The sequence below is a fragment of the Bacillus rossius genome, chromosome 1 (genome assembly GCF_032445375.1).
Source record: "Bacillus rossius redtenbacheri isolate Brsri chromosome 1, Brsri_v3, whole genome shotgun sequence".
Taxonomy (NCBI): Eukaryota; Metazoa; Arthropoda; class Insecta; order Phasmatodea; family Bacillidae; genus Bacillus; species Bacillus rossius.
In genome coordinates, this window is record NC_086330.1 from 300,075,908 (window position 1) to 300,087,666 (window position 11,759).

Here is an 11,759-nt window from a genome sequence, read left to right on the forward strand (position 1 = left end):
TTTTAGACATATTTAATGTGGAATTTCTTTTTGAATTTAAGCAATCTGGGACGAAGGTTCTAGTAGTCGCGACAGGCTGGCACCGGTGCATCCGGTCAGCGTTTCTTAGAATTATGTGGCGACACGGCTCGTATAACTGTTTCGGCGTGCTCGTCGCTGGTTGGCTGTGGAGGTTTGCGAGAAGGGGAAGGGAGAATTTTGTTTAGTTAGTGACTCCGCGACTGAGCCTCGAGGGGAGGCTTTTTGAAAATAGGGATTTTTGAATAAGAGGAGCAGGTGATTGGTGGCAATCACCGTCTGATATGGCAGAGTGATTTAGGTGTAATTTACTACTCAGTGCGCCTAGCATAATCATGTATTTAAAGGAGAATTTTGCGAAGGGTTCAAAAGTAGTGCGTTTGGCTTGGTGCGCGAGGATGGAAGTTGGGTAGAAAATGGAGGATGGCGAAAGAGACTGGCACTGATTCGACGAGGTCTCCTCTTTGTTTTTTTTTTTAACCGTGGCTCGTAATATCGGGACGCCCTCCAACGGAGTATCATCTGAAGTTGGCGGTAGAGATATTTATTTCAGTTTCGCGTGATGTAAAACAGAAACAATCAAAGCTGACTGATCGAGCGTGGTGCCTACTTGAAAGTGAAAGCTTCCTGAATAAAATAAAATAATGCCAGTAACAACATTATTTTATTTAAATATCTAGTTCCTTTTATTTATTTTCCGCGGCGCGAACCCCACGAGAACCCTGAGATAAGAAAGTCGACTCAATGCCGCGAGCAGCAACAAGAACCCTCAAAGTGTTTTCATGATTTAATGAAACCTGAGAGTGCATAATAAATTAGGGCAGTGTTACAATACTGCAATGCTACACCACAACTCTGCAGGGGTCAGGTCTACTGTGACAGATGGACTTCTGTTTAACAAATATTTGGACGTGTGCAACGCCTCTACCCACATGTTTTTGTCGAAACCAGAGTCAAAAAGAAGTGCTCTTGTCTTCTCCATTAAAGTCCTGTTAAGTCTTTCTGCGTGGCCATTTAGCTGAGGAGAAGCTGGTGGAGCAGCATAATCTATCTTAATTCCCCTTTCTAGACACCAATTTCGGAATTCATTAGAGCTGTATTCACCTCCCATATCACACCGAAGCTTGTGTATCTTCATTTTGATTCTGCTTCAGCCACAAAACATTGTGTGGCATGGTAGACATCAGATTTATTCTTAATCAGAGTCACCACAGCAAAATGTGTATAGTCATTTAGGAATGTCACAAAGTAATTGTAGCCGTCCCAGGTAGCATCAAGAGATCCACAAACATCTGTATGAACAATTTCCAGAGGTCTTGTTGCCTTATTTCTCTGGTCTGTGTCGATGATAAACAAGTTTCACAGACAGTATCAGAACTAAAAATCAGATTTTCCAGTCCAAAAGACAAGTCAGTCAGTTTCTTCAAGTTTTCAAAGTTTAAATGTCCCAGTTTTCTGTGCGACAACATTGCATCAGTCACTTGTTTGTGTTCAGTCAGAAATGTTTTTTCACAGTGTATCAGCTTTATGGTATAAAGTCCATTTGCTTCTTTAACACCTACAATTTTGACACCACTTTTATTAATCTCTACCCTGTCTTCAGCAAAGTTAACAGTGCCACTACTTTCTGTAATTTTGTTTACAGACATCAAATTTTTTGTCAAGCCTGGAACATACAACACGTCCTTAAGTATACATTCTTTATACTCTATGTCACCCTTAAGTTTTGCACTGAGATTTTCGTCAACTTTGGATGTCGTGATTTAAGAGTCAACATTTTCAGTATTCAACATGAACTGACTGCAGGGATACCAACGTCTACGGATTCTCCGTAGTTCCTACGGACAGAGTATGTAAACTACGAATCTCCGGACGGTGTATGGCTGACTACGGATGCGCGACAAATTAGTTAGTAGTCCTCTTTTTTGGCGTTCAGTAAATTTTTAATCGGCAGACAAACATTATTCTGAGAGCCGTGTTCCTTGTTTTATGTATTTATTAATTACGTTGTATTCATTTCTTAGTGAAGAATGCGGACTACAGGCCAGGCATCGCGAAAATGTTTATTGCGTTCTTTGTTTTGTGTAGTTCACCTTCACAAGGCTGGCGCGCGCGCGTCGCTATCCGTGCAGCGTTGCCATTAAAGTGATGCTTAGACGTACCAATGTTTCGGTACTCGTAGCAGTAGTTTCCAGGATGTTCTGTTACGTGCGTACCTGTCTTACGCGGCGAGCGTACCATACTCACTAAGCGACTAACTTACTTGCACTGTTGCCACGCACTTCAGTTCGGGACATTGTTGTTTACACCCGGTTGCCAGTATTAGTTTGCCTTTGCCGGTTGTAGTTTGTGTTTGCGTTATCTGTTGAAATGTGGAACAGTGGTTGTTAAAATAAATTAGTCATGATATAAGGCGTAGTAAATATTCAACAACCATGTCGGGCGATGAATGCACGACCACGAAAAGACAAAAGGTCGCAGCGCAGCGGTTTCGGACTGAGTATGCACGCGAATGGCAATGTTTGAAAACCAGCGAGGTGTCGGAACATAGTGCTTTTTGTACCGTGTGTAATTGTGCCTTTTCAGTCAAACATGGAGGCCGTGATGATTGCAGGCGACACATCGCTTCCAAGAAACACATCGAACTTGCGAAGGTTAAGGCGGGAACGAAATCATTAAGTTCGTTTTTTACCAAGACAGAGAATTCTCACAGCATCATGAATGCGGAAATGCTATTTACATGTTTTATAGTAGAACATAATTTACCACTATCATCAGCAGACCACGCCGGAGATTTATTTAGGGCCATGTTTCCGGACTCTACAATTGCTAAGAAATATGCATGTGCGCGTACTAAAACAACTGCAGTTCTCAAGTCGATGGCGCAAGATACAACACGCGATGTTGTTTCCATCCTGCAACATGGTAAGTTTTCCATGGCAACTGATGGCAGTACAGACCAAAATAGTGTTAAACTCTACCCCATTTTGGTCAGTTACTTAGACACTTCTAAAGGAGAAATAGTAACTGCTTTGCTCTCCATTTTAGAAACAGACGACAACACTGGAAAAGGAATTTTCTCTGTTATTGATTCAGAGATGAAGGCAAAAAATATACCTTGGAAAAATTGTGTGGCATTTGGCAGTGACAATTGTAATACAATGTTAGGGCATTTGCGAGGAGTAGCATCCTTCTTGAAAACAGCAAATCCTAGCATAGTAGTTCAAGGTTGCGTGTGCCATTTATTGCATATTTGTGCCCAGAAGGCTGCAAAACAGTTGGGGAGTGACATCGAAACATTAGTTGTTGACATTTACTATTACCTTGAAAAAAGCTTAAAGAGGAAAAAGGAATTAGTTGCTTGCCAAAAGCTGTGTGGTTTGAAAACACACAAAATTTTGAAATATGTTTCGACCCGCTGGCTGTCATTATTGGATGCTATTAACAGACTTTTGGAACAGTGGGATGCATTGTTAGAGTTGTTTGGTGTCGAAGATGAGTCAGTTAACGATAGCCATAATTCTCGTTTCTTAAGTGTAAGGAACATTTTAAAATCTCCTCTCACCAAGCTGTACTTTTTGTTTCTTAGTAGTGTATTACCCGCTTTCACTTCTTGCAATGTAAAGTTGCAATCTGAGGCTCCATCCATACACATTGTTAGCAGAGAACTGTTGGCCTTGTTCACAGATCTGTTGGTTCGTTTCATGAAACCAGATGCAGTTGTTTCAACTAATTCTGACATAACTGAGGTACAGTTAAAAAAAACGGCATCAGAAATCAGATGAAAACCTTGTGATTGGAGCCAAAGCAAGAGTTTACTTAAGGGAAAATGAAGAAATACTTTCTACATCACAGTTGAAGTCATTTTATGAGTCTGTCAGAAATTTTTTTGTTGTAGCTTGTGACTATATGATTTCTAAACTGCCCATGAAGGATAAATTTTTGAAACACACTGAGATAGTGGATGCCAATCTTAAGAAAGAGAAGAACTTTTCATCTGTAGAGTATCTTATGTCTCAATTTCCTGGGGTTGTCAATGAAAGTGAGATGGATGAAATAGAGCTTGAATTCAGTAGGTACCAGATTGACGAACTAAATCAAGAAATCCTAGGTTCACCAAAAATGGACGTATGTTGGGGAAAAATCTCCAAATTGGTAGATGCGAGTGGCAGTGTTAAGTACAAGGTTCTCCCAAAACTTATGCTGACCATATTATTAGTTCCTCACAGGAATGCTGCGACAGAGCGTATTTTCAGTATAGTAAGGCAAAATGCTACTGACTTTCGTGCAAATCTTGGAACTGAGACATTAAATGCTTTAATGGTTGAAAAAATAAAAATGGGTGCACACGGAGATAAATGTTACAAAAAGAAGTTTTCCAAGAAGCAACTAGAAATGGCTAAGCATGCTACTGTTAACCAGTTGAAGCAAGGAGGGGTGCATAAGGAGGATTTATAAATTAACTTGTTGGCACACTGCTGAAATGAGACGATTTTGTAAATATGTGTGTGTATATAAGTTAAATGTATATAGACATTCCAGAAATGAGTGTACAACTTAAAAAAAAAAATAGTAGGCCTAGGCCTATTTCATAACTTTCGGAAATATGTGATCAGAAATTCCTGTTGAGGTGAGCTTGCAATTTTTTATTTATAATTTAGCCATAAATGAGATATTTTAGTTGTGAGTGCAGGTAAATGTAATGTACCATGTTTTAAGTGTTCTGATTTATTTGGTCTCTCATTGTGTTTGCATGTGCGTTGTATGTATACAAAAAAACAATTTTGGTCATTTGTGAGTTTTAGAGGGCAGATAGCACTTAAGGTGTTCATTGTTTTCTCTCTTTCCCTCAAGGCTACCAATGTGTATAATTTTTAACCTGAAATATTATAAAACAATAGCAAATTTCCAACTGGTAGTATATTTAATATTCAGATACAAAAACTGCGTAAATAGCAGTTTACACCTTGAAATTCAAATTTTTCCGGGGGTGGGTCTCCGGACCGCTCTCTTACAAAGTGTGGTCGATGATCCATTGGCGAGGAGGGGTGACTACTGATGAGACTACTCAGAAGTTGGCATCCCTGTGACTGGTTGTGGCCATATGTGAGGTACAGCCAGAGTCAAGAACCCATGTTCCCTAATGGTTTTTCCTCGTGGATTCTGTTAAAAATGCAACTTTAAAATTTTCACGTGTACCAGCCATGTTTCCTTTGTTTCTGAAGTAGCAGTTTTCTTCACTATGGTTGTCCTTTTTACAGATTTTACATGGTTTTGATTTAAAGGTACAGTTTCTAGATATGTGGCCTCTACTGTTACATCTGGGTGATTATCACGAAAGTGAGTATTTTAAAGTCCCAAACAAATTCTAGCTAGACTTATTAGTTGGGAAAAATAATTAAATGTGTGTATTTTCCTTTCATAACACACTGTTATGACATCATAAAGTTGTATTATTAATGTAATGCATTATGCATAAAAAAATTAAATATACTAAATGTCTTTCTCCTGGTATGTCCCACATCTCAGATAGTGATACTTACTGGTATATCATTAATAGTCTTATTGAAAATTGGCACATTTTATTTTTTTTTCCTTTAATATAAAAACTAGAATGGTAAGTTTAATTTTTTTTTCCTGATTTTTACAAGCAGAGATAAATTTATTATTAAATTTGTAGTTCTGTCCCAATATTTCAAGGTCATTCTCCTGTAACAAGGGAAGTTTCCTAAAAATAGGTTTCAATTTTGAGACATTTTGTGTTGTGGTTGGTAGACTGAATATTTTTTACTTTTTGGAGGGAAATACATTGCAAGAAAATGTGTGTGATTTGTTGCGTGTTTTCTGAACATTAGCAAAGTTTTGAATTCAGGTAAGTGACTGTTTCTACTGTCATTTTCCTGTATGCCTTTTCAACTTAAGTTCAGCCATTCCATGCCGAAGTGAGCCTCAATGTAAAAAAAATTACTTAATAGTAAAGTATTACATTTCAAAAGTAAACCAATTCTTTATATTTGCCATTGATAAGTAAATTTTTATTGAATTTCAAATTTTAGGTATTTTTTAGTAACAATTACTAATGAACTGTGCTAAACTTCCTTCCTCTTAATATTTTTTGCATTTTTTGTTGGTATGCCTGAAGCTTCAGTTTAAATGATAAGCATGTTTTCTTGTTGTGCCAGTTAATTTCAAGGGTGTAGTTTCCTTGCTCCAAGAATTACTTTCTAGAGGTAAGTTGATTTTAATGTATTCTAAATATATTTAATAATCATATCCTGTGTCACACCCAATATGATAATATTATGAAAGTTAGTTTAAAGTAAAAACAGTACATTATTATTTTGGAATATTTTGGGAAAGTGAGGTTAAGTGTTAGCTTCAAACAATAGCCAAGTTTGAGTTACATTCACAAAATATATTCATAAATATTTAAATTTGGAAAATAGTCACACCCGTGATGGTTTTGATTAGACCAGTAATAAAAGTTTTGTTTTTACTCGAAACAAAATTATTAATTTTTGGCAATAGATGTTATACTGTTTGGGCCTTTTCCAATTGCCTGATTCTGTATACAATGTATTTTATTTTGTATATAATTTTCACATGTAGCAGATATCAAGGAATTGACAAAGTAACAATAAGAAAATATGTGCTATGTGGTCTTTAACATAAAAAAATACATAAATTTAATACATTCAGTTTTAAGCATTTGCTTACTGTAAATTAAGATTAAAATTTTGTACTTTATAGATTTGCTGAAGTTTAATGCTATAAGTGCTTTGACTGTCAACAATGTACAAATTACAAAATAAATAATTTGTCATTTGTAATAGCCTTAATTAATTAAATGTTTTAAAATGAAAGTAAAGCACATTGTATAGGTCTATTTATATTTGTTTTGTTACAGATGGGTAAAACATCAAAAGATTGGATGCGAAGTTGGAGGGAAAGATTATCTCATGATAAGAACAAGAAAGAAGAATACTTGCACAAAGAAAGAATTTGTGACAAAAACCGCAGAGAAAAAAAAAGTCAGTTAATGTCAACAAAAGATCGCTGAAAGAAAAGCGCGCAAAAGATGCTGAAAGACAGCGTAAATGTCGGGAAAGAAAGAAAAAAATTAAAAATGAGTTGTTACATACTTCTACTTCAAATTTGGGGTCTTAGGCCTATATGTGCCCTCACTCACTTGGCAAAGCAGTGTCGTGCGTAAAGAGAAAATTGCCTAACAGTCCTTAAAAGAAGAGTGCAGTGATAAAGAAATTATTATCAGATGAAGCTCCCAGCCTGTCTAAAAAATTATTTCAAAGTTCCAACATTTCCAGACAATCGTGGAACAAAATATGTACAGACACAGAAAAAAAGTACATGATTTTTACATAATAAATGACATAAGTAGACAGGCTCCTGGTAAACGCGATGTTAAATCTGTTAAAAATCCTGTGTCTGGCATCCGCAAATCATTTCAGAAGCATCACATGCTTATGACAATTAATGAAGCATACACATTGTTCTCATCAGAAAATCCAAACATCCAAGTTGAGTAAGAGCAAATTTTTTGAACTTCCTCCTCAACACGTTTTGCCATCATCATTACTACCGCATAATGTCTGTGTTTGCAGGTATCATGCAAATTTTGACTTTATTTTGTGTTGCTTACATGATAGGTTTTCAGACAAATTTCCTGAAAATTCCCATGTCCTTTTGGATAAAATTTGTTGCTCTTCAAGCAATGAGCAGTCTATGACTAACATATGTAATGAGTGTAACAAGATTTTTGAGCTTTTACCTAAAGACCCACAAGAACTGAGTGAAAATGTTACATACAGGCAATGGTGTGATGTAGAAGGCCGCCTCAAGTTAATGATTAATGAAGACACTGTAGAAGATGCATGTATGGAACTCCAAAATCAGTTGCCCATTTACAAGACTCATTGCTTTGTGAAAAAAGTTCAAGGGGACTATTTTGAAACAAAGAAATTGAACCTTAGTGAAGATGACATTGTAATTCAGATCGATTTTGCAGAAAATTATTCAAATGTTGCACAAGATGAGATCCAGAGCGCACATTGGACTCATGATCAAATAACTGTGTTCATGTGCTGCGCCTGGTCAAAAAATAAAACAAATTCATATGTTGTGGTTAGTGATGACTTATCTATCCCATGACAAATTTGCTGTATGGACTTTCTTGAAAGAGATTATAAACAAATTAAAAGAAGAATTCACTTTCAAAAATATTATACTCTTTTCTGATGGGTGTGCAGCACAATTTAAAAATAAGTTTACGCTTTCAAATCTGTGTTCCTTTAAGAAAGACTTTGGAGTTGAAGGAGAGTGGAAATTTTTTGCCACGTCCCATGGCAAAGGTGCAGTGGATGGTATCGGTGGTACTGTGAAACAAATTGTGTGGCTGAAAGTAAAAGAAAGACAGGTAATAATAAACAATGCTGAAGACTTTCATCGATGTGCTGCAACAGCTACATCTAAGATTCAGATGTTGTATGTCTCAAGTGCAGATATTGAAAAAAATAAGGCATACTTAATGAAACGGTGGGAGAATGTAAAGGGTATTCCTGGATTGCAAAAAAGACATTTTTTTGCACCATTCGATGAAGACCATCTTATGACAGCAGTAACTGTTCAGTCTGTGAACGAAAACTGCCTGGTATTTCAGCAAAACCAAACCCTGCAAGCAAAGTCACACCAGCAGTCAAGCAGACTAAGATATCATGATGTGTACTTTTCTGACTTGGACTCTCAAGATGATTATCTTACAACAGATATTCATCCTGGGAGCTATGTTTTGGCTCAATTTGAGTCAAAAAACAAAAAAATAAAGTGCAACTATGTTTGTGTGTGTCAGAATTCAGAAGACGACAATGGAGAAGTGAAAGTGATGGCTCTGAAATTGTGTGATAAAAGGGCAGGTAAAATTTTCAAAATGGACGAACAGGACATTTCTTATATTTCTTTAGGGCAAATTTTGAAAGTTTTGAATGAACCTGCAATCAAGGTGGTGGGAGACAGGATATTTTATGAATTTGAAAAGAAAATTAATAATGTGTTTTCTGACTAATTCTACTATTCTGTACTTGTGAATTATTGTAGAATGTTTTTAAAAAAAATAATAGCAGATATCATCTGAAAAGTGTGACACTTTTGACAATTATTCAGACATTATCTATTACAATTTTTAATAAACCTGGACAGAAACTGTTTCTTTGCTGATGATAATCGAACAAGTCACACCCGTGAGGATTCATTGTCACACCCGTGATGATGTAAAATTAATTTATTTCTCTTCAATGTTAAATTTGAACGAAGTTTTTAGTTACAATGTGTTCAGTAAATGTATCTTTATAAATAAGTAAATTGCTGAAACATTATCCAATGCTTAGTCACAGAAATATGTATCTTAAGACATTAACACACTGCATGTTGTCCAAATAATGTCACACCCGTGATGTTTATTCAAAGCTTAATAATTTAAATTTTTGTGACAATATTTACTTCAGAATTTTTTTATGTAGACATTAATAGGCAATGTTCAGTATGATAGAGTAATCTTGGATTCATAATGAAATTTAATTACTAAAATTAAATTTTAAGTGTAAATAAATTAGTTTAACTGTCACACCCGTGAGTATGGAATGGCTGAGTTCAAGTAATTATAGTTTTTATTCTAACTTAAAATGTAGATGAATGGTGAATTTGCAAAACAACTTAAGTCACATTTTTGGTGTTTTGAGATTATTGCCTAATCGTGAAGTGATTGCAAAGGGCTACAGTTTACTAGTAAAATGACTTTAGTCCACGTCTTTGTTGCGTTTTAATCTGCTCCTGCATTTTTATCTTTATAGACAAAACAACCTAAGTCCCGGACTTAGGTCGTTTTGACTGTGAAAATTTTTTTGATGTAAGAGTAAGCGTGGTTGTGTGGACACATATGCCATCTACCTTAAATAACTGGAACTAAATGTTCAGACACTTGTATGCTATCTGTTGACAAATATGTTCAGCTCAGTATGAACGAAAATGTTGTTGCAAACATGCGTGTTGTGAAATAAAACAAAAGTAAGTTTGCAGGAAAATGGCGTGATCTAGCAGTAGTTTGTAGAGTTATTTTGAAGAAACTATTGACAACAATGATATACGAAAGAAGGGTGTCAAAATGACTGCTGAATACAAAATAAACATTATAAAAATGGCTAAGGTAAAAGGTTTGGAACACAAGAACCATGTAAACAAGCGTGTACCAGCTAGATGCACTGGACAAGAATGATGGTAAGTACATAGTGCTAAGAAGTTGTAAGAACGATACTAAATAATACAGTAAAATGAGAATACCAGAACACTCGTGGTCTTGCAATTAGTGAGAAATGTTAGTGGTGTTGACATCTCAGGAAAACGAACTGCAGAACATTACATTTAAATCAGTAAAATGTTTCTCTGTGAATATAGATGAAGAGAAAATAAATTTTTTACCTTCAGAATAATTTATTAATAGATGTACTGAAAATATAATTAACAACACAAACCCCTTGTGTGTTAAATGTGTTAAAAAAGAGTGATACTTGATAATAATACAATATAAGTTAACATTTATTCCAAAAATAAAAAATAAAAGTTAGTCCTCCAGCCAATAGTTTATTTGTCACATTCTCACAAATGTTATTTATATATTGATATCCAGTCTTCCCCTTTTACGGCATTTACTATACATAATTGTTGTTATATGCAAACGTTGCAGAATATGCACGACTTATTACTATAAAGTACCTAGTTCGAATCAGGATACAGGTTACTAAACTAGTAACTTCTATGGCATATAAAAATCTTAAAGTGCTTTACAAAACAAACTGTCATAATATATTTTTGAATAAATAACAATTAAGCTAAACAATAAAATTAAATGGATGTGTTCAGTTACCTTGAACTCAATCACACTATTTTTCACAGATTTCCGAATGGTTAGAAATAGTAGGGCGTAGACTGTTTGGTGTATTATTGCATTTTGTACTAGATACCAATTAAATTACTAACATTAACAGATATTGAAGAGTGACGAACAAATTACAAGAGGTAATAATAATTATATACTGTTCTTTGATTTCAGTTGCAAGAAAAAGTGCTTCAGGCTAGTTTCAGATAATACCTTCATTGAGGCAGTAAACCAAATGAATGAGTTTAATACCAAGAATGAGCAGGATGTGTTTTTGCAAGGACTAATAATGCGTAAAGACGTTCAAAGAAGAAGGGGCAGGAAAGACGAACCTGGCAGACGAGAAGCTATGTTTGTGTACCATGTAAGGGACTCTGGTAAACTGGTTGCTGTGTGTAAGAAAGCATTTTTGAGTATTTATCGTGTTAGTGAATCTAGTGTCAAGCGTTTGTGCCAGCTGATACTACTTGGAAAATCACCAAGTGATGAGAGGGGAAAACACAAACCATCAAGTGCAAAAGACGCTACTATTCTTGCGGATATTCATAGCCATATATCCTCCTTTCCAGTTCATCAAACTCATTATGGTGATGTTGATATTTATTATCTTAGTGGAGAACTAACAGTCAAGAAAATGCATGAAATGTTTGTTGACAAGTATGCAGACAGGAATGTATCATATCATTACTACCACAAGTATTTCAAGAGCCATTATAGTTTGAAGTTTGGTAGACCTAGTGTTGATACTTGTGTAATTTGTGAAGAAAAAAGTATTAAACTGAAAAGCTGTCTAAAT